This window comes from Arvicola amphibius, chromosome 14 (assembly GCF_903992535.2).
Source record: "Arvicola amphibius chromosome 14, mArvAmp1.2, whole genome shotgun sequence".
NCBI classification, from domain to species: Eukaryota; Metazoa; Chordata; class Mammalia; order Rodentia; family Cricetidae; genus Arvicola; species Arvicola amphibius.
The window spans coordinates 45,236,176-45,258,246 of record NC_052060.1 but is presented as its reverse complement, the minus strand read 5'-3'; the positions used below and the strand labels follow the sequence as shown (position 1 = coordinate 45,258,246).

The 22,071-nt window shown below is 47.2% G+C and overlaps 1 protein-coding gene and 1 non-coding gene across 2 annotated transcripts in view; one reads left to right on the top strand and one right to left on the bottom strand.

The window, feature by feature from the left end:
- Positions 1–22,071, bottom strand: part of Tspan5 (tetraspanin 5) — a 170,562-nt gene that overhangs the window by 82,282 nt on the left and 66,209 nt on the right. The window lies entirely within an intron of this gene.
- LOC119801562 lies at positions 3,844–3,948 on the top strand. Its single transcript, XR_005283244.1, has one exon. It is a non-coding gene; the product is annotated as a U6 spliceosomal RNA (small nuclear RNA).

Genomic DNA, 22,071 nt, shown 5'->3' with positions numbered 1-22,071 from the left:
GCTGTCTCTACACTTGGTAGAAAGCAGAAGTTTGAAGCAGCCAACCATCCAGGCCCACAGACAACCAGCAAGCACTTCATTTTCCTTCAGTGTAGCAGGACCTCTCTGAATCTGAGTTGTTCTGTTTCCCCCTCCAGAGAGGTTACTTCCCTGTGGAATCTCCAACAACACACACCTGAGTTGTTTTTTGTTTTTTTTTTCCCACAGAACAAGCTTTCAACTCAAGCTAATTTTTGCCATTTCTATCCACAGCACCCTAACATAAAAATACAGTTTTACTAAGTGGAAGCATTTCTCCCTTTTCTCCCAAGCGGACTTCCAGATTGAGTCCTATTGTCCCTCAATAACTAGCATTCCACCCAAACAAAACAAGCCGTTAGCTTGGCATCTAATGACAAATGTCTCTTTCTTCCAGTTCCCCCAGTGGCGTTATTATTAGCAATGAAGAGGCTGCTTTACCCATGAGCAGAGTTTTTCAAAGGTTACAGCAAAGCAGAGATTTTATTTTCTTGACATTTACCTCCATGATCTGCAAAATATTTCACTTTCATTATTGTAATTTCCTCTAACTGAGTAATACATTTACTTACAAGGCGACCTCAAAGTATGCTATTAACTTGTTCTTTCGTGCCACAAACAAGCAGGGCAGAGAAATATCACTGAATGAGGTACTGGACGGATGTGCATTTGAGGATGGCAAGGGTCTACCCACCAAAAGCAGCCTGTGTCTGTGACCTACCTATGACAAGGGCTGGGCAGCAAGGATTTCCTGACACACAGATAACATATCGCTACCACTGAAAAGTTCAAGAATCCTTGAAGACAAGTGTCAGATATGATTCTAGGCTCCACATCAAACAAACGAATCTTGTCTGCTTGCGTCAAGCTCTGGCCAGGTAGATAAAAATAAAACCATGTAACAGAATGTAAGTCATAGCGGCACTTAGGAAAAGGCAGTGTAATGGGGTAGGGGTTCAGAAAACTCTCTGATGAGACGGGGTTTAGACCACATGACAGTGCAAACCCTGCAAATGCTTTCGTGTGATGATGGGAATGTTCTGCAAACACAGGTTGGAACTAGTTCAACGGGATGTGTAGTTGAGCTGGCTACCAAACTGTTTCCTCCTTTGGAGGTATCCAGTGAGCCATGCCTCAGCTCCTCTGGGAGTCTGAATGGCCTGGTGACTGTTGTCGTCAACAGACCGCAAGGGGTACAGGGTGGGAAGACATGGATCTACTCCATCGCCTCTCCTTCCCCCTCTACAGAAAACAGAGCACAATACTGCTAACAGAAACACAAGAGAAGGGCCTGGGTCCCCCAGGCACTGCATGGAAGACAGCCCTTCTACTGATGAAGTGGGCAGCAGGGCAGGAGCAGAATGGGCTCCCTTGAGACAGTGGTCGGGTCTTTTCAACAGTCACAGCTCCAGAATCTGGCTAAATGCGGTTACAATCGGCATTTACCCCGTAATGCTACTGGAGCGGTGACAAGCAGACAGACCTGTCGATAGGAAACGGGGGAAGGGCAGGGAACGGCAAGAGCACACGAAAAGGACTCTAAGTCGGCAGTCTTACTGAAGACAAATGGACTAGCATTTAGAACCTGAATGAACATAAGCTATGTTGACAGCCTGCTGAAGTCCACAGACAGAGCCTGGTTGAGGTCATGGCTCAGTGGATTATAAAAATGAAGTCCAAGACGTCCCCATGGTAAAGGTTCCTTATTAAAAGTCACATGATAGTTTTACTGTCACACAGCGCAAATGACATTAAATCAACATACAAGGGCAAGCCGCTGCCACCCAGTCAGGGGACACAGAAGTATGCCACCCTTCAGTAGACCTAGTCCCAACTACTGACCGTTTGTTTCTATCTGCACATTATCCTCAGGGAACCAGTAGAAAATGCTTGTTTCCAGTAAACCAGCAATGAGAGTTCACACGACCAAATTACACTAGAACCCACCTGAACAGGGGTTTCCTTAGATTTTCCCTTTTTCATACAAATTCCTGCCTGAGCACAATTGTCAAAGTGTATGTATGAAAAGTTTGGCTAGACGACAAGGCTCTTTTTAAGAATGGAGTAAGCCACTTAGAAGCGACAAGTACTGGGGGAACCTATTCCTAGTAGGAGAGGAAGAAAACAAGACACCTTTGAGAAACAGTAACCCCAAGACTCTCACACTGCCTTGAAGCATTTATGCATGACCATTTATTAAACACCACTGGGACTACTCTGGGTACTGGGGGATTAAAAGGCAGCCCAAGGGCCAGACTCACAATGAGTCAGATCTAAATGACAAACTGCAAATACACACACATGGAACATTAATTCTCCAGGGTCAGGACACCATCTCCCAGGCTTGACCTGGAATTCCAGCATACGCTGCATGGGCAGATCCCCAGGCAAAATGGACCAGAGCATTTGAGTTCAGGGACCTAAAACAGTCCAACCCCTGAAGGTGGCTGCTTCTATCCATGAAGGACGACGGCTCACTTTGTCCACTGCCGAGTCTTTCAGCTTAGAGCAGGTCCTGAGCTCAGCTGACAGGGAATGACCAGAGACTGAGGAAGAATGGATGAAATCAGACCGGAGAGACACAGAGACCGCAGGGCAACAGAGATCACCACATCCTCAACCAGGGAACAATGAGGGTAGATGTGTTCTTTTCTTCCTATTAAAATATTTTTGTGTTTTGTGTGCGTGCATGCATGCAAATGCAAACAAAGGCAAGGAGAAGGTATCAACCCTGGGGAGACAGAGCAGTTATGAGTCATGACACGGTGCTGAGACCTGAACATGGATCGCTTAGAAGAGCAGTAAACCAGTCCCTGTCGCTAGCTCCTCCTTTCCTTTCTTTCTCCTTTCTCCTCCTCCTTCCCCCTCGTCCCCACCCTCCTCTTCCTTTTTGCATTTTCCAAATAGGGTTTCTCTGTGTAGCCTTGGCTGTCCTGAAATTCTCTCTGTAGTCCAGGCTGACCTCGAACTCAGAGATCTCCCCGTCTCTGCCTCTCAAGTGCTGGGATTAAAGGTGTGCACCTCCACTGGACAGCCAGGTCTCTTCTTTTCAAGAACTGCGTTGAAGGGGTTCGGCGCCCAGAAAGGGGCAGCACTTAAGGGATGATGCCTACGCCCCCATAAAAAACAGGACCAAAGCAAAACATGACGAACGAAAGGTGGAATGGCCATCGTAGGGTTTAAGAACCGTGTGAGGAGAACTCGGTGTGTGCGTGTACATGTGTGTCGGCCCGAGCACACATGCATGTGGGCATATTTGGTATTTGTAAAGACGTAACAGGAGCTTCTGAGATGACTCCTAATTTTAAGGAAAGTCGGGATTAGAGTAAACAACACACTTCAATTGTGTTACAGCTGAAATGCTTACAAGGAAATTCTCAAGAGGTAGTAAGAGCCATGATGCCCCCAGAGGAGGTCTTGGGTGTAAAGAAAACTGCCCAAAGACATTACTCATGGCTGTCAAGGTTGTGCACTGCACAGCCCCAGGGCTCCAGCTGGATGCGGTCACTGGAATTGTGTTTGGCTACTATAACATATTTCTGGCCAACAAGCATACTCTATCTTGAGGGGTGAATGAATGAATGAACGGTTATTCCCTGGCAATGCTGAAGCACGCACGGACAGCCCATATATGGCAGTTCTGTTGAACTTGTCCATATTGGGTTTCACAGCCTAAGTTGATGAGGGCAACCGACCAGGTCTCTTCCTCAAGAGGGCACCAGATCTCATTGCACATGGTTGTGAGCCACCATGTGGATGCTGGGAATTGAACTCAGGACCTTTGGAAGAGTAGGCAGTGCTTTTAGCCGCTGAGCCATCTCTCCAGCTCGCTTCGGCAGCACATATACTAAAACTAGAAGCATACAGAGACGATAAGCAAGGCCCCTGTGCAAGCATGACATGCACATTCGTGAAGCGGTCCAAGCACTGAGAGGCAGAGAAAGGTGGATCTCTGTGTTCCAGGCCAGCCAGAGCTGCATAGCAAGAGCTGTCCAAATCAGTCAGTCAGTTAATTAAAAGCATTAATCTTGAGGGGTAACTCTTGCTACTTCACCATAATCATTTTCAGGTGACAGGTTTGCCAAAAGAGATGCCAGAAGAGCGGAGAGGAGACTTGGGAAGGACAAGGGGGGAAAGGTGGGTGACAAAGCAGAGGGATACACAGCAGGTCTACTTTTGTGTAGGTCTCATTTAAAAAAATTTAGGACCATTTAAGGTTCCCACAACTTGAATAAGCTCCTAAATGGTCTTAACAGCGTCCGTGAGGTCAGCAATAGGTAGCGTCTCTGCCTCTCTACAGGAGCCTAGTGTTCCTCTGGCTGGGAAAATGCAGAGTTCCACTTCTCATCTGTGGGTATCCAACTCACATTATGACACAACGCTGTCATCTCATGGTTACTGGAGCATAGGTACCTTACCATTGGCTAGACCACTGAAGAAAGTCTCCCTCCCTCATCAACCATGAACTACCTCTAAATCCTCAGGGACGGGTGGGGCATCATGAGAACTCCTCCACCTCACCCCCATTCCGTGGCAGAGTGCCAGCACAGCTTCAGCAGGTAGTCAGAGCCACTCTGAGCTCAAGAGTAATGCAAGTGATTTTCTATGATGCAAATTCTGTCATTTCTATCAAATTTTTGCCTCAAAGACAGTCTTTAGGAAGAAACCTATTATTTCCAAGATCATATAAATAATAGCAATGTCCATCAACGACCACAAAATATAAACAGAGCCACTTTGATCATTGTTCTTCAGCATGTTAATATGTGCATATTAATATTCTGCCAGCTAATACTAATGAAGTGCTCCAACAGAATGAAGTGAGATCAGAAGCTAACAGAGGTGAGTCGACCTCACTGGGTCCTCATGACTTAGAATGTATTCTTGCCTCCCATTCCTGACCCCAGCTGCCATTCATGCCCATTCTCAAAATCTTAATGAGGGCAAATGACTTTCACACATTTATTAATGAGGCATCTAGTTTAACTTTGTCATTTGCTCAGATCCTGACATTACATTAATGGTGTTTTAAAATTGTAAGGTTCTTTAATTTATTATTATCACTCCGCTAAATACAACAACGACGTTTCTCTCAAAAGGCTCAGGGCAGCATGCTCTCGCCTTCCCTGGAAAAAAGAGTTGGGCTATGTCTGCCTCAGCCCATCACCCCCAATCCTGCAGCCTTTCTGTCCTCACGCTGAATGGGGAGAGACTGGGCTATATCTGCCCTAAGTGTCAGCAGCCCTGGAAGAGTGACAATGGCTGAATGAATTTTCATGGGACATAAATCACTCACTCACCACATGCCACCCTTCAAAGCTGCTTCTCATGAACCCCAGAGCCAGCACAATATGGCTCGTCACATCCTCTGTGACAGTTATGAGCAAGGGGACCGTTTGCGTGAGGAGATAAATGGTGTTTTCCTTTTTGAGACACGCTTTTCCTGCTCCCCACATGACGAAATTTATTTTATTAAAATCACAGTCACATCCAATTCCCACACGTTGGTTAAAATTTCAAATATGCTCTCATGCTTCATGGACCCGTGGAGTGTTTCAGCAAGACTCTTAAGATCATACTTAGCTGAGCACTGCCTAAAGAGACTCCAAGTGTTTCAGCTTGCCTGCTGTCGGAATTTACACACAAACTTCTGAGCAACCTTTGAGCCTCTCTTGGGGAAGAATGCCTATGAAGATTTAAGGTCAGACATGGTAACAAAGGCCTATAATCCCAGTGCTCAGGGGGCTGAGGCAGAAGGATCATGAGTTCAAGGCTAGCCTGGACTATATAGTGAAACCCTGTGAACACACATTTGCTGACTGGGAAATTCTATATAGATCTCTTACATTGATTCAATACCCTTGGAAGTAATTCACTGAGAGAATCATGATCAAGACACTTGATGCCGAGACACCACCCTCTCTGATTCTGCTGCTCCCTCCATAGCCGGCTGTACTTTCGAGTAGGAATTCGCCGTGCTTCTTCTCCAAAGCTAATATATTGCATCTTCTACCACAAGCAGCCGAGTTCCCCGGCAGCTATGTGAAAAATGGCACACGCAGTGGTCCCAGCCAAGAAAGTCTGAGACGGGTTAGACTGGGCCTTGTGCTCCTATCTCTCAGCGGTCCAGGACAAACGCTCACCTGTGTGTCCCGTAAAGACAGGAGTAAAGCTGCCACACAGCTACCCCGTCCCAGGATACTCAGCTGTCTGCGAGCTCCATGCGCTGGGCTCTCAGGAAACTCCCGAAAGTGAGTGAGCCTCAGTGGCCAAAAGGAAACACAGAACATGGGGCGGGGGCGGGGATGGGGGTGGGGGGAGCACTCTGGTTTTAGTGAGAAGAGAGTAAACGGCTGGTTTTGCGCAGGGGAAATGGTGAGAAAGCCTATAGGTCCAGGGGGCTGGTTCAGTGAGTAAGAGCACTCACTGCCGAGTCTGGCAAACTGAGTGCAGTCCCCAGTACCCACAACACGGTAAAAAGGAGAAAATCTGACCTCCTCAGCCTTGCTGACGGTCCTGCAGATAAACGTAAGAGAAGCATCAGCTTCACTCCAGGCTCCTGGAATCCAGGCTTGGAATTCTAAACCCTTTCTAGGGTCAGGAGGAACTGGAGGAACCACTGGAGCCCAGCTGGGGTGCTAACTGGGCTCCATGCAGAGCGGGTGCTGCATTTTCCCAAAGTGGCTGGCCATGGTGGTGAAGTAGGAGCGGGTGTTGGCCAAAACAAGCCTCACGGAGAATAGCATGCTTAAAGAATAGACCTTGGCGGAGGAAGGAGGCAGCGGTAGGGATGCAAGCCACAACCCCAAGGACAGACCACGGCAGAGGCCAGAGCACGTGGTTTCGATGTCAAGCTGGAGCCCAGCTGCGGCAGCCCTGTGAAAGAAAGATGCCATAGAGGAGGAGGTGAAGGCCAGAGCCAGTGGAGAGGGTGACAAATTGGAGCTCTGGTGCCACAAGCAGCAGGCTTGTTTCCTCCTGGGAGCCGAGGATGTTAGAGGCTTTTACAGGGGAAGCCCAGCTGCTGGGAGGCAGGCGGGCAGCATGTGGGCACTGCACCTTACTATCAAAGGCCGGAATTCTGCTGCCACCAGTCCAGCAGGGATACAGTGACTCACACAGAGATGCTGGCCTCAGGGACCGGCGGGAGGCATGGCCTTGGACAGGGGCAGAGCACGCTGGATGGGAGAGTCAAGCCCAAGGAATGTGTTCCCTGCAGACCAATAATGCTGGCTTGGCTTCCAGCAGAGGCAGCGAACAACACTGCAGAGAACTGCTGTGCAAACAGCCGCCTGCAGCCTGCACCAAGTGCAGGGGACCTGTGGGCTGGGGCAGAAGCAAAGTTGCCCCAGGGGCTCCCCAACAGACCCTTGTAAAGGAGTGACTGGCAAATGATTTGTGTTTAGCATAAATCTGTCCCCGGTGAGTCTCTCCGCTCCCAGCCCAAAAATTCAACAGCAAGGATCAGATGAGCCTCTATTCACTCATCAGGCTCATAAAGGGGCAGGAGAATGAATGACAGTCCCACTGCCGGGATGTCCACCAACCAATGAATGGAAAGGAAAATATGGTACATATAAACAATGGAATTTTACACAGTCGCAAAGAAAATGAAATGATAAATATGAAATAAAATGGATGGAACTGGAATTATAATACTAAATGCTGCAATCCAGGCTCAGAAAGACAAAAACATGTTCTCGTGCAGACCCTAGCTTCCCGTGCATGCGCGTGTGTCCGTGCGTGCATGCGTGTGTGTCGGTGCATGTGTGTGTGTGTGTATGTGTGTGTTTGTGTGTGTGTGCGTGTGTGTGTAGATAGAAGCCAGGAAACTAGAAAGGGGCCCAGGAGGGTGGAAAAGCAGCTTTAAAGGAAGGGGTGGAGAAGGGTAATAGAACACGTGCTATTTAGAGACAGGGAGATGGAGAAAAGGGGGCAACCAAAAGTAATTATATACAGAATTTCCATAAGTAATCCTGTTACTTTGTATGCTCTGTTTAAAAAATGGTCTTCAGGGGGCTTAGTGCCACTCAGGTCACTGAGGGGCCTCTGACAGTGGACAGTCAGCCATCAATGAAACAGCACAAACCAGCATTGTTTATAGCCAACGCACATGGAGAACAGAAGAAAACATTCTGAAGAAATTCGGCATGCCCACTGCCACCAAGGCGCAATATTAAGGAAGAGTCATGTATTATACAATAATGTTTCTGTCCGCTGGACAAATATACAAGAGTGGTCCCCAAGTCCACTGTCTGTGATAAAAATGCAGCCATCTTGGTTTAGGTAAGCGCACCATGTTCAAACAACAGTGAAATCACCTAACCATTTCTCAGAGCATACCCACGCTGGTAGAGACACCTGACTATATATCTTGTTACTGTTAGACCTAGCAAGAAGTTTGGATGGTAGCCCATGTGTTAGGAAAGGTGGGGGAAGGGGGATCTGTTTACAAAGAAACTATCTATAGACTCATCTAGAAACCTCATGACGCCCATTTTGCAAGGAGCCAGAGTTTATCCAACTTATGCCAAGCAACACAGCATGGCTGCTGGATCACACAGACGGGTCTTGCCTCTAGTACCTCCTGGAGAACCTTGGGAGGTCAGTGCTGACAGGCAAGGGAAGAGGAAAGGAGAAGGCACCGCCTGCAAGAAGCTTGGAAAAGCAGGTAGGGTGTGTCTGAGAGACAAGAGATGCAGAAACAAGCTGGGCTCATCCCAGGGAGACAGAGGGGTCGATGGAGACTCCAGGAGCACTAGAGGGCACTGGACATTCAGAGCAGAGGAAAAGGAGGCCCGGGTGTTCTGCCCAGCCCTGGGCTTCACTGTTCACCTGAAATGCAGGTATAACCACACAGTATTGTATCTGAAGGGTTTGAGACCAAATGTGGTTTGGACCCGGGGAGTTCTTTTGATTTCGGGAATGTTTGCATAGACTTTATAGATTTAACATCTCTAGCCTGAAAATCCAAAGCACCTCGGATTTCAATGTGATGACGAGAGATGTCCTTGTTTAATGGGACTACATGAAAAGTGTGTGCAAACTTCTTGGGCTGCAAGATGAAGCCGGGACGTAGGGAGCATCCCGCACAGAGACGGAAAGGGAACCCCTGCCCCTTTCTTTGGAGATGGTCCAGATGGGATTGTAGATCTTCCAACACTTCAGCAGAAACACACTGGCAGATTAAGATAGGACCGTGACTCCGGCCTCTTAGTTATGGGGAGAAGAGCAGAAAAGCAGGCTGGCTGGCTCGGAAAGGCTGACCAAGGGTCTTGAAACCAGGCAAAGAAAAGTCGAGTACCATCTCTGAGAGTCTGGCCTTAAAAGGCTTTTAAAGGAAAGAGGATGGGGGCAGGGGCACAGTGGGGCTTTGAAATGAGGAAAACAATTCTGCTTTCAGAGTTGAACTTTAAGAACCAGATGTGTAACAACCACCCCCCTCAACACACACACACACACACACACCTCCCCCCAAGGCCCATAAACTTAAAAGTTCGAAGTCTAGGACTGAAAACATCAATCAGAAGGGGCCTGGCCTGACTTGAAACTGGATATGCAGAGCAAATATTCAAAGAGAACAGCAATGGCCTTGAGCTCAGACCAGCATCCACAGCAAAAGGGTTGTGAGCAATGTTAGGGCCCACAGTGGGCAAAGACACAGCAGCTTTAGGTGTGCCTGTACTCAGCTTACTGTAGTCACTCAGTGTCCATGATCATGATGGAGACGCCAGGAACTTAACGGGATGCCATCTGACGCTGGACTTCTCTGTTTTTATTCCACGTGGGTCAAGGAAGCATCTGACTATGATTTGAGTCCCCGTGGGTCCTGGCTAACAGGAGGAGAATGGGTACTGGCCGTTCCCACACCAGGAATCACGGGCCACCGAAGGGAAGTAGGAACAGCTTGAGCCTGGCTTAAGTCATAGGCTCTGATCTAGTGGTTGTATGCAGCCACTTCCTGGGCAGGCTATCAAGATGGAGAAATCTGCCTTTTTTATTTCAGGGTGGAGCTGGGCAGAGGGGCAGGAGGCACCAAGGACATCTGCTGAAGCACTGCCTGCGGGGGACGCCTCAACGGCAGAGATGACAGAAGTGCAGGGCCCTTAGGAAACTAGCGACAGCCAGGGAGCTCTACAGGCCCAGATGGAAGGTGGCCGTGGGAATAGAAGAAAACACAAGAGGAGCCTTAGGGGACTGTGTTGGTTTATTTCTTCTTGCTGTGACTAAAATTCCTGGTAAAAGCGACTTAAGAGAAGGGTGTCTTTGGCTCACAGAGGGCACTATCCATGAGGCTGGAGAAGGACAGAACAGCGGCGGTGGGAGTGAGGCAGTCGGTCATGGTGCATACACCCCAGGAGGCAGAGCGAGAGGACCGCGGGAGGACCGCGGGTGCTCAGTTGGGTTTCTTCTTTTCATTCAGTTCAGGGCCCCAGCCCATAAAATAGTTCTGTCCACACTGACGGCAATTCTTCCCACTTCAATTCTCATCTAGAAAATTCCTGTAGACGAGCCAAGAGACCCCAGCAAGCTGATGATCGGTATTAGGCATTGTGGGGGGAAAGGACATGCAAAGACGACTTTAGGGCTTTCTACTCCAGGGACTCAGAACAAGTCACCATCTACGTGATAAGGAAGGTCTGCTGAACTTGGATTTGGTTTGCATGGCTTGTGTGAGAGGCCAGCATGTTGCTGCCGAATCCAGCGGCTTGTGGAAACCAGACAGGCATTCTTAAAGCTGCTCGTCACTCCTTTCACTCCACGGTTTGTACATCAGGCCTTACTGGGATTCTATGTTCAGGAACTTACAGCATAGCAGGGTCCACAGTACAACTCACCGTTTTAGGAAGCAAGGCAAGCGCTACGGCAGGAGCACACACAACGCCCAGCAAATGATGGACGCCGTGGGGGACAGAACCAAGCTGCTCAACCGAAAGATTTAGCTTAACTTTAGGGAGAAAAATCAATGCCATTTCTTTCATCTTTTTGACATATGTTTATGTGTATGTGAGATAGGTGTAATGTATCTATGTGTATATGTGTTTGCGTGCAAGCGTATGTATGTGCACATGCCATGGGGCATGTGGGGAGGTCAGAGGACAACGCCGAGTGTCAGTCCACACCTGTCGTCTCATTTGAGACAGGGTCTCTTGTCTACCACTGTGTTTGTAAGGTTGTCTGGCCTGAATGCTTCTGGGAGCCCTGTTTCTGCCTCCCAGCTCCCTGTGGGGATGTGGGGGTTAATTTCATGCTTGACCTGGGTTCTTGAGAAATCCACTTCAGGTCCTCCTGTTTGAACAGCGAGTACCAATCCAATTTTATTTACTTATTTTAATTTATTATTTAGCGGGTGTGCAGGCACATATTGAGTATGTATGTATGTGTAGTGTGTGTGGGTGTACTGTGGGGTGTGTGTGTGTGGGTGTGTGTGTCGGGGTATATGTGTACCACATGTATCCACAAGCCTTCAGATGTGAGAGGAGGGTGCTGGATTCCCTGGAACTGAAGTTAAAGGCAGTTGTGAGCACCATGGTGCACTGGGAATCAAGCCCCAGTCCTCTGCAAGAATAGAAAGGACTCCTAACCACTGAGCCGCCTCGCTAGCCCATCTGTTTGAAGTTTTAAACCCACAGAAATGGCTATTTTTCTATTAGGTATCAATGTACCTTAACTTTATGTCCCTTTGTCATAAGGGTAGTGACAAAGACGTGTCAAGGGGTCTGGAAAATCTGGTCTAGTCGGCTCGATTGCAGGAACACCTGGGGAAACCCCTGATGATAAAAGCACATGCCAGACCAGAGGTAGCACAAGGGAAGGCAAATGGTGAGTGTTTGGGGGCCAAACGCGAACCCTGGGGCACTGCGCATGCAAAGACCACACATCCATTCGGTTCACCAGCTGACACGCTAAATTCCCAAACCGCAATTCATGCGAATTCCCCATTCACTGAAAATTTAAGACAATTCCACGGCATGGTTATCTCGTGTCCAAATGACCTTTCCGAGGGTAAGGTCAAGTGTACAGAAGACAGAGGGCACAGTAAGATTGCCAAAAATTATGAATTCTAGATAGAGAAGAATCTCTCTCAAGAACTGGACAGGACAAACAGGAAGGGAAAGTATGGCTGAGAGCATTGCATGGTGGGTATTTTAAACATGCAGACAAACAGCAAGAGGCAGAAATACAGTCTTGATTGGAAAGCTATGTCTAGCCTACATCTTTTCCCCCTCAACCTCATTTTACGCCTGTCTCTATAATTTCCCTGCTGTCTTTGCAGAAGACTTGAAGACCAGGGAGCGAATATCTCAACTACGTTCCCTGTACTCTTGGTCTCTGGTAGACCGTACTTGTGAGCCCACACTGAAGGCTAACACACGTCTGCCATTACTGTATTTACTATGGGGATTTTGCTAAAGATGGCTCTTGCTTTGCCGTATTACGTATCATATTGCACATATAACTGCAAAGTATCTACTTTACAAGGCCTCTGACTCCTCTTAGTAGGGTCATTTATTTTGTATTAAGAAGCTAACTGTGTCCCCTTTAAACTGAACAAGAAATCGTCTTACAATCTTACCTTCCCTTTCTGAATTTACCTAAGTTACTAAATACAAAGAGACACCAACAAAAGACCCTTAATAATGAGCATTTAATTAGTTCTCCTTGGGCAATGTACTCTATCTGTACTCGCATCTCTATATGATAGGAGTATTTATCTATACTTATATCTATACCAATACTACCAATACTCTAGCTATTTTCATATCCCCTATAAATTTCTGTGATCGAGAAATGTTTTCCATAGAGAGATTATCTCTAGCTTTATGTATTCCTTTTTGTTTTGTTTTCTGTTTTGTTTTTTTGTTTTTTGTTTTTTTTTTTTTGAGACAGCGTTTTGTTTTGTTTTTTTGTTTAGCCTATCACCAGGCTGGCCCTGAACTCACAGAGATCTGCCTGCCTCTGCCTCCTGAGTGCTGGTAACCATCGGCCAGCTATGTATTTTTAACCATACATATCCATACAATCACATATTTATCTGTAAATTAAGGATATATGACATATACATTTATATCCTTCATTATCCATTGGAGATTAGGAATCCTATTGCTATCAAAGCGTACAGATGTTAAGTCCCTCATGTAAACAGCAGAGTATCTGCAGAGAGCCTACACACAGCCTCCTGGACACGTTCAATCATCTCAAGTACTCGCAGTACTCAACACAGTGTACGTTTCACATAAGTGTTAACCGCACTGTGCTGTTTAGGGAAAACGGCAAGGGACAAGTCTGCTGACATTCTGCACAGGGACTTTTTTTTTTCCTAGTATTTTTGATCTATGATTATTTCAGTCTGCAGATAGGGAACCTTTAGGTCCAGGCTAATTTGCTACACAAATTTTGAAAACTGAAACTCAGGCGGATGAATGGGCAGACTGAGGGACAGGAGGAGAAATACTTCCTTTCCTCTGGTGGCTTTTCCACCCAATCATAGGAAAGGACACTAGCCATGGCAAATGGATGAAGATACACTAGTGAGGGCCTTGGTCCACCCTCGGGTGTGGACGTGGGCTATAGATTCCTGCATTAGCAGCAATTTTAAAGGCTGGGGTCTGTGTAGAAAACCAGCATGACCATAAAACAAAACTAAACGATATAATACAACAGAACCCCAGAAAGGCTGACCTCTTCACCTCCCCATCAGAAAGAAACTGCAGTCTCCACACCACAAGCCTGCCCTGCTGGTGGGGCACATCCAGATGCTGACTGCAAACCTCAGCCATTAGCAGAGGGAAGACAGGGAGCTGCAGGCACGAAAACACACAATGCAGTGTCCGTGCTATCTGGACACCAGCATGCCTTAGGCAGAGAGGGGGGACCCAATCAGAGGTGAGGACTCAAGGAAGCATCATCAAGAAGATAACCTTCCCATGAGCTCTTGGTGCTATATCCCTGTGCCCTCGATCAGACCTTAGCTCTCTCACTGGGCAGCTCTGTCCTTGTAGACACTCCCAACTTGTCACAGCCCTACCCCACCTAAGAACTGAGCCCAGCCTCCCTGTGACAAGTGCCTGCTATCCCTCACCTGATCCAAGTCTTTGGAAAGCCCCAGGGGCCTGGATTCCAAAGTCTAAAACCAACCAGACAAACCTGTGTAGAATACATTCCTGCAGATAAGTCCGAATGCACATGGCCACGTCCCTCATTCTAATGGGTTCCCGCAGGGGCAGGCCTATTGATTACTTTCAACCCAGAGGCTTCTTATCAAGTAATAAGTTTGAAGTAGAGAAAGAGGTGGCCAGGAGCAATCCCAACAAAAGCAAAGTTAGCCAGCTAGCCAGGGAAGACATGAAACATCACACATAGTGTGAAGACAGAAGCTACTCAGAGTGTGGGGTGCATGGTGTACGGAGGTGGCTGCCAGGGGGATTGGACTCCTCAGAGAGCTGGCAAACAGTACTCCAGAGAAGAAGGTCTGCCGCCCACTGTCCTAGGCTATTTCTCAAATTTATAGTATTAGTACAACTAAGAAAAACTAATTAAAAAGCACTATTAAGCTAACTACTGTTACATAAAGTTTCTCAATCAGCTAAGTAGGAAATACATGCCATGTGGTTTTGTGAGGTTTAAGAAACAGCACTGAAACAGGACTCGTGTGTGGGAAGCCGTCAGCCGCTCCAGGGGGAGCCAAAGGAGAGGCTGGATGCCAAACAAACCGGTTTCAAACCATGGTTACTTCCCTTGGTTAAACCTCGGAACACGTACCATTGAGGCTGCAGGCTGGGAACAAGCCTGGCTAGGGACCCCTCCTGGGATGACTCAGTTGGCGCATATGGTCCAAAAACAAGTGCACATCAGAGAGCTGGACTGGACATCACAAACACTGCAGTGAGCCCCCAAATCTGTTCTCCAGGACGGCATGGGAACCAACAATCAGAGCACCCGGCCTGTGTGGCATGCCTAGGGAGGACGAGGACGAAGGTGGTGGTGGAGTTTTCGTGAATCTCTCCCCTACTTCTGCAAACATGTGACACCGTGTAGCTCTGTCTCCGCAGAGAACAGACCGAGTCACCTGCCCTCGTGAAGCTCCCCTTGTGGAAGGAAACACTCACTACTAAAACTTAAAAAATAAATAAATAAATATAAACAAACAAACAAACAAACAAAACAAAAACCCCACATACCTCAGTTTAAAAGTGTGATGAAAAACAGTGAAGTGAGGAACAAGAGATGCCAAGGAAGAGAAGGAGGGAGAATGACAGCCACCTTAAGCACACAGGAACAGGCATGGTCGGGAAGGAGTCACGGCAGAACTCTGAGAGGTAACCATGCCCACCTGGCTCAGCCAAGGCCTGCTGCTGCGCAGGACAGCCTGTTTTCAGATGACGGGAACATTAGAAATGTCCCGTTCCTGGTGACTAAAAGGACTGTTGGTAGACTGTTCCCCCCAAGGAAACAGTCTTGGCGTGGTGGGAGGGCTTGGCTGTGGATTTGTTTACTGGGAGGGAGCTGAATCCAGGGCCTTACACACTATCTCTCCAGTGCGCCCGGGAGCTACCTCTGCCCTTAGCTGATGGTTTTACTGTTTTCTCTTTAGTTTCATGACTTCCTTTGTTCATTTGGTCAGGAAGATAAATATGCACACGGCAGACACTGTAAATACAACTCCCTCGGGTGGCACCTTTCCCCGTCACCTGGCACCTTTACGCAGTATGACAATAAACACCCCAGATTGTCTACCTCGTGAGGAAGAGCCGTGTCACCATTGCAGAGATTTGTTTAAAGACTGTTGCCCACTGCATAATTAGCCTATAGGCTGCCATCTGTCTCCGAGTCCTCATAAAACTAACCATATGTTGTTTTCGCCAGCGCGGATCCAGTCACTCACACACCCTTCTCGAAAGAAAACGACACACGCATTTTTCCTGGGAGGTACGGGGTCTTGGGGGATGCGCACCGGTGGGTGCCTATCTATCCTGTTGCCTTTCAGTTTAGAGACGCCTCCCTTTGTTCCGTCCACGCTTTGGCCATGGCTACCAATTCAAGCCACGTTAAAAAATTTCTACAAAGTTCCGTAGGGGCCTTGTAGACACTGAGGGCGCGGGCACTAAATCCAGAATTGCATTTTGTCCTCTGTGGTTTGACCTGGAGAGATGAGGAGAAAAAGACTTAAGCGAATACACCCCAGGCACGCTTTTCCTCACTACGATGGGCTGAATCGTAAAACACTGCGTGGAGAAATAGCAGGTTTCCGAGCAAAGAATGTCCACCCTAACATAGACAACTAGCGACAAATTCAAATCACGGCCATGTGTCACCGCTTTGACTGGCATGACCGAGCATTCCCAAATGGTTAAATACTGCTCTCCTATCACGCAGCATCAGTACCAAGTGTTCTGTCTCTGGGGCTGGTTTGTCTTCCTTTGTAAGCAAAATGTGAATAATGATTACCTCCAAAGCATGCCTGCGATTTGGAACAAAACTGCAGGGAACACACATGCACGCTGGCATCTTAAGAACATGGGCTCTCGGGGCAGCAGTGGCCCATTAACACAGCTGCTTGGATGTGGAGACACCAGTTCTTCACCAACTGGGTCCCTGAGGGTAGCACCGGATTAATCTGACCCACACGCTACAGACTCCAGCATAAATCACAGCTACAAAATTGGCCGCGATGTCACCATTTTAAAAGGCCAAGGGTTTCCGCCAAGGCAAACGGTTCACTTGGCCTGGGAAAATATGCGTTGCACTGAACTGAACGGTGCAGAAAGGAGGTTTTAGCCTTCCAGCTCTCTTAATTCATTAATCCCTCAGGTAATCCTTATCACTAAAAGCAGGCAACCTCGAGCCTTTAAAGGTTTACCACATATTTCACCTACTCGTTGAAGTTGAACTCCATTTCCACCAGCCCACCCCAAACCTATCAACAGTTCACAGTGGACAGACGCCTCCTCGTGGATCCGAGCCCTGCTAAGGGGCACTCCCCTCTCTGCACGAGTGGCGATCACCTCTTCCTGTGATGAACGGATGAGGTTCATTCCTGGCCAGCACTGACGGGTGAGCCCTCATAGATCTTGTACACTCTCCCAGGGCCTTCCTAACTCCCCGCATTTCAAACCAGATCCCACCAGGAATACTCCTGAGTGAGTGCTCAGAAAGCTGAGTCTTGCAACCTCTGTCTTTAGTAATACGTGGGCGTACATGTTGACTTGGTTACAGGACCTTTTCAGGTAAAAAGAGGTGTGTTTGTGTGTACGTGGGGCAGGGTATGGATATAGGTGCAGATGCTCATGCCCATGCGTGTGAATGTCCGGGTTCTTCCTCTGCCTTTCTCCACCTTATTTTTCCAGTGTGTGTGTCTCATGGAAGCTGGAGCTCCCCCTTGGTTAGACTCACCAGCCAGTGAGCACCCAGAACAGCAGCACCGGACTGCCACAGCTCGGCTTTTTACTGAGTGCTCAGAACCTGAGCAGGGGTCCTCAGTGCATACACACTGCCCACTGCACCATCTCCCAGCCTATGAGAGGAACATTTTAATTGCTTACAGGTAACGGGGAGGATTGAATTCGTTGCCATACAACGGTATTAGTTCTACTGTTCTTATAACAAGAATAATTCACAGTGTCTCTGCTGTGTCTGAAGGTACAGTAGGGACCCGTGGGCTTTGGCCTGGGGGTCATTTGAGACTGGACGGGGCAAGGGGAGCTGGGATAAGTAGAGCAGAGTCATGGAGTGAGTGTGTGAAGAAACGCCTCAGATACTGGCGCCGACTGCAGAGTGGAGAGCAGTTGCAGGGAGAAGCAGTGATCCAGATAGGAGCTACCACAGGTGCATGACCCAGGCTTCCCTAGGAGGCAGCTTCACCTTCATTTCCCAGGGTACCATGTGAGGGTGATCTTGTTTTGGGTTTTCAAATCACGAATAACGAAGTGATCCTGGGCATTCATCTAACCCAGCCACGAGCTGGTATTTAATCCTGAGTCACTGTGCTGTTGGAACCCCACTAACTCTTGCCTTCATATACCATGGCCTTCTTCTCTCACAGAGGCAAATTACTGGGCCCACAGATTACTTAGAAATATTTCTATTTTTTTTTCAAGGAAGAAGATTGAACTGAAGACAAAGGAATAGTCTAACGTATAACAAAATATGTTTTAGCAGATGTAGTTAATAAAATATCAAGATGTTTTAATACAATTAGTGAGAAGTTAATCCACTTTGAACTTTATTGTGTTGTCCTTGTTTGTGGAGTAATGCAATTGTGACAGAGTAATTAATACCCTACAGAGGGATTAGCAGTCAAACATGAGATAAAAGAAGCGGGGGGGGGGGGGGGTGGCCTAAAAGACAAGGGAGTTGATGAGGTGCTGAGGCAAGCAGCTCCCTTGAGGAGCTTTCCTGGCTGTTCATTTCCCATCCATGACGGCTAAGCACCTGGGCTATACAGGTGACCCAAATTGGAAGTGATCCTGATCTGAGATGACTCTGAATTTGCTCTGTAAGCAGCATGGTTGCTGGCAGCGCCACCAGCCCTGGACTGCTTCACAGTGTGTTCTGAAAGGCTTTCTTGTTTCTCCAACTTAGTAGGTATTCTTTTCCTGAAAGACCTTCTGGTGATCATTTATGCTAATACACATCCTAGAAGATGAAAGCCAGGTGAGCAGGACCTCTCTGCCAGGGTATCGCGGCTTGGTGGGTCTCACAGTACCAACAAATTGTTCTGGTTAAGTTTTCCTGCCCTTTTTATTGGCCCTGGGGTTTCAGCTGCTCAGCTTGTGCTTACAGCTTGAAGTCATTAACTTTGACCAAAACAGGAGGGATCTGAGAAGTTAGAGGACAGAGAAAATCCAGAGCTAGCCAGAATCTTTTGTTTTCCAGAAAATGAGAAAAGGAGAAGGCTTCAGGCATGAGCATGTTAGCTCTGCCCTTCCCAGACCCTACCTAATAAAGGGAATTCTTCCTATGCCATTCACTATGTGCTGGCATTGGGGATATTCTTAGGTGTCAGGTTTCATTTTGGAAAACACAGATTTTTTTAAGGATTAGATAGATAGATAGATAGATAGATAGATAGATAGATAGATAGATAGATAGACAGCAGACAGATAGAGGTTTATAAAATCTATCAATCAATCTATATCTATGTACACATATATATAATTTGTGTTTGGGATTTAAGGGCAATAACTGTAAATAAATCAGATGTACTTTTGGTTATTGTTTCTTGATGCCAAGGACACTCCACCTTGGCATTGGCTTTCAGTTGGTGGCCACCCTTGACTCATCAAGGATCAACCAACAACGTTGGGTTGTTCTGCCCTCTTAGTTCTACTGAAATTTAGATTCAAACAACATCTGTGGGTGGGGCCTCCAGCCTGCCTGGGAAGTTTGAGTTTGGGGCAACTTGACCCTCGAACCTCTCTCTGGCTTTCAAATGAGTAATGGAGATCAGCTAGAATTGGCAGTCTGGCTGACTTGATGCTTCTGTGAACTTTTTGGCAGGGCCAGATTGACTATGCCACTTGCACCACCAAGCCCATCAGCACTAGCTTGGTAATAGTGGATGATCACAATCTAAAACAGCTTTTCAGAGACTCGACTACATAGAATGTGTTTGTTCATAATTATGATGAATAAGAGCTTATTTTTCTTAAAGAGTGTCATTAAAATTTTGGTTTCAACTAGTGTGTCTAATTTCTTATTTAAATTAATAGGATTTTATTTTGAGAAAAGGTCCTATATAGTCCAGGATGTCCTTGAACTCAGTAGGTATTCAGAGACGACCGTGAACTCTTAACTGCTGTGAATATATGTTGCTGTCATTGGTTGATAATAAAAGCTGCTTTGACCTATTGTGAGGCAGAATGTAACTAAGCAGAAAAGTCAAACTGAATACAGGGAGAAAGAAGGGCGGAGTCAAGAGAGACACGACCAGCCACCAAAGAAACAAGATGCCAGCAGACTAGTAAAGCCACGGTCACGTGACAATACTTACATGAATAGAAATGGGTTAGCTTAAATGTAAGAACTAATTAGTTAGTAATACGCCTGATCTCTAGGCCAAACATTCTGTAACTAATATTAAGCCTCTGAATGATTCTTTAGAAGCGGCTGCAGTACAGGGAGGGACAGAGAAACCTCAGTTTATACTTAACTCTGCTTATCCTACCTTCTGAGTGATGCGGTTACAGGTGTGCGGTACATATGTATCTATGCAGTATATACAAGCGCACCTGGTTCATATGGTACCGCACAGCTACCGGGCAAGCACTCTACCAACTGAGTTTTATCTCTATCCCTTAAAAAAAATATTACGTTAGGTTTTTGTCACATAACTCAGGCTGGCCTAGAATGTACCATTCTCTCTTGCCAAACGCTGAGGTTCCAGGTACGTTTGCAACCATGGCTGGAAATGGGAAAAGTATATTCTGTAGACAAACCGCTAACCAAAGAACAATGTGCGTTGATAAAATCTCCAAGCAGACACTAGCCAACCACTCCCTACTACAGATATGCCAGTTCTCTTACAGGTCGATGGAAACGTTCATTCCACTTGATTGGTTTGGCAGGTAACACAGACCTACAAAGAGTGTCATAATCATTTTCCAGTTTTTAAAGTCTGCCCTTTACACTCTTGTTGAGCCCTGAGTTGACTGCACACACCTCTGCAGCCTTTGCCTTCCAGATAGGCCTGAACTTACAACATAGCTAGGAGTTGAGCCCTTGGAGAGCATAACAGGGAGAGACCACTGTATGGGAAAGCCTTAATGCTGAAGTACTCCGTGTAATCCAGTTTTCTTGTCTGCCTTGCTATCTTAATGGTTTTAGTGGGGAAACTAATAACAATATTATTTTTTAAAGTGGTTAAGAATTCATCAAACTTAGCTAGAAATGGAGCCCTGGCCTTTGTTAAACATTCATCAATCGAGCTTACTTTCTGCCAGTTCTCTGAAAACAGAACCGTGAGTCATTTTTGTTCGGCTGGTCCAGCTGGTACTAACCCGGTTCATCTGATCGCTCAAGGCCAGGGACGGAGGTCTGTGTGGGAAAATACTGTGCACACACCAGCTTTGCCTTGGGGGAAACTCTTTTTCTCTTGTAGTGGTATTTGTGTTGGTTCTGAAGCAGGGGTTCAGAAGGAGGGAGGAGAGGAGAGGTGCAAGGGAGGAGAGAGGGGTTGAGAGGATGCTGGTGGAGGCCAAGGTCAAGGAAGGGCATAGCATGGCCAATTTGGGGCCTCGGGAAAGAAGGAGGGGTGTGGATGCCCAGCTGCTGCTGACCGGGAATGGTGGGTGGCAGTGCGGAAGAGAGCCGCCCCTCACCGCCCCAACCTCACCTGTCCTTACTTCCTTGGCATTAGTAGTGATATCATGGCTGCGGAGGTGATAAAGGACACAGGATACGTTCAGTGTTTGGGGGGCACCCACAAATGAGGAGCAGCATTGCCTTACCCCTGAAACTTTCTACTGTGCCATGGATGCACAGGGTGCTTCAGAAAACATCACCCTTGGCTCAGCAGAAAGGATTCCTGAGCTGGGGGCTGGGTGGGAGGCGAAAACATGGGCCTGGCAGGAAGACAGGGTGGCACTGCCTACCCAATGGAGAAGTGCTGGAGTCATTTTGCTCTTTCTTCCGTGGTCAGGTGGCTCCAAGTTCAAGGGGTGGGAGCGCATTCTGTTCTTCCTTTGGTAGAATAAACACAGACTACTCATCTCAATTCCTGTAGCTCGTCAGTCTTCTTTGCTCCATAGTATACTCAGAGAACTTTCTAATGCAAGAATCATTCTCAGGTTCCAAGACTGGAAAGAGTTTCTTTCTTTCTCTGTCTCTGTCTCTCTGTCTCTCTCTCTCCCTCCTTCCCTCCCTCCCCATCTTATTCCCAAAGCCTAGCTGGCAAACGTGTATGTGTGTGTGTGTGTATGTGTATGTGTGTGTATATGTGTGTGTGTGTGTGTGTGTGTGTGTGTAATAGTTATCCAGGCATGGTTTCTTGGAATGGAGCTGAGAGGAGAATCTGTCTTGGAATAGATGAGCTGAGAGTCATTTTAGGATTAT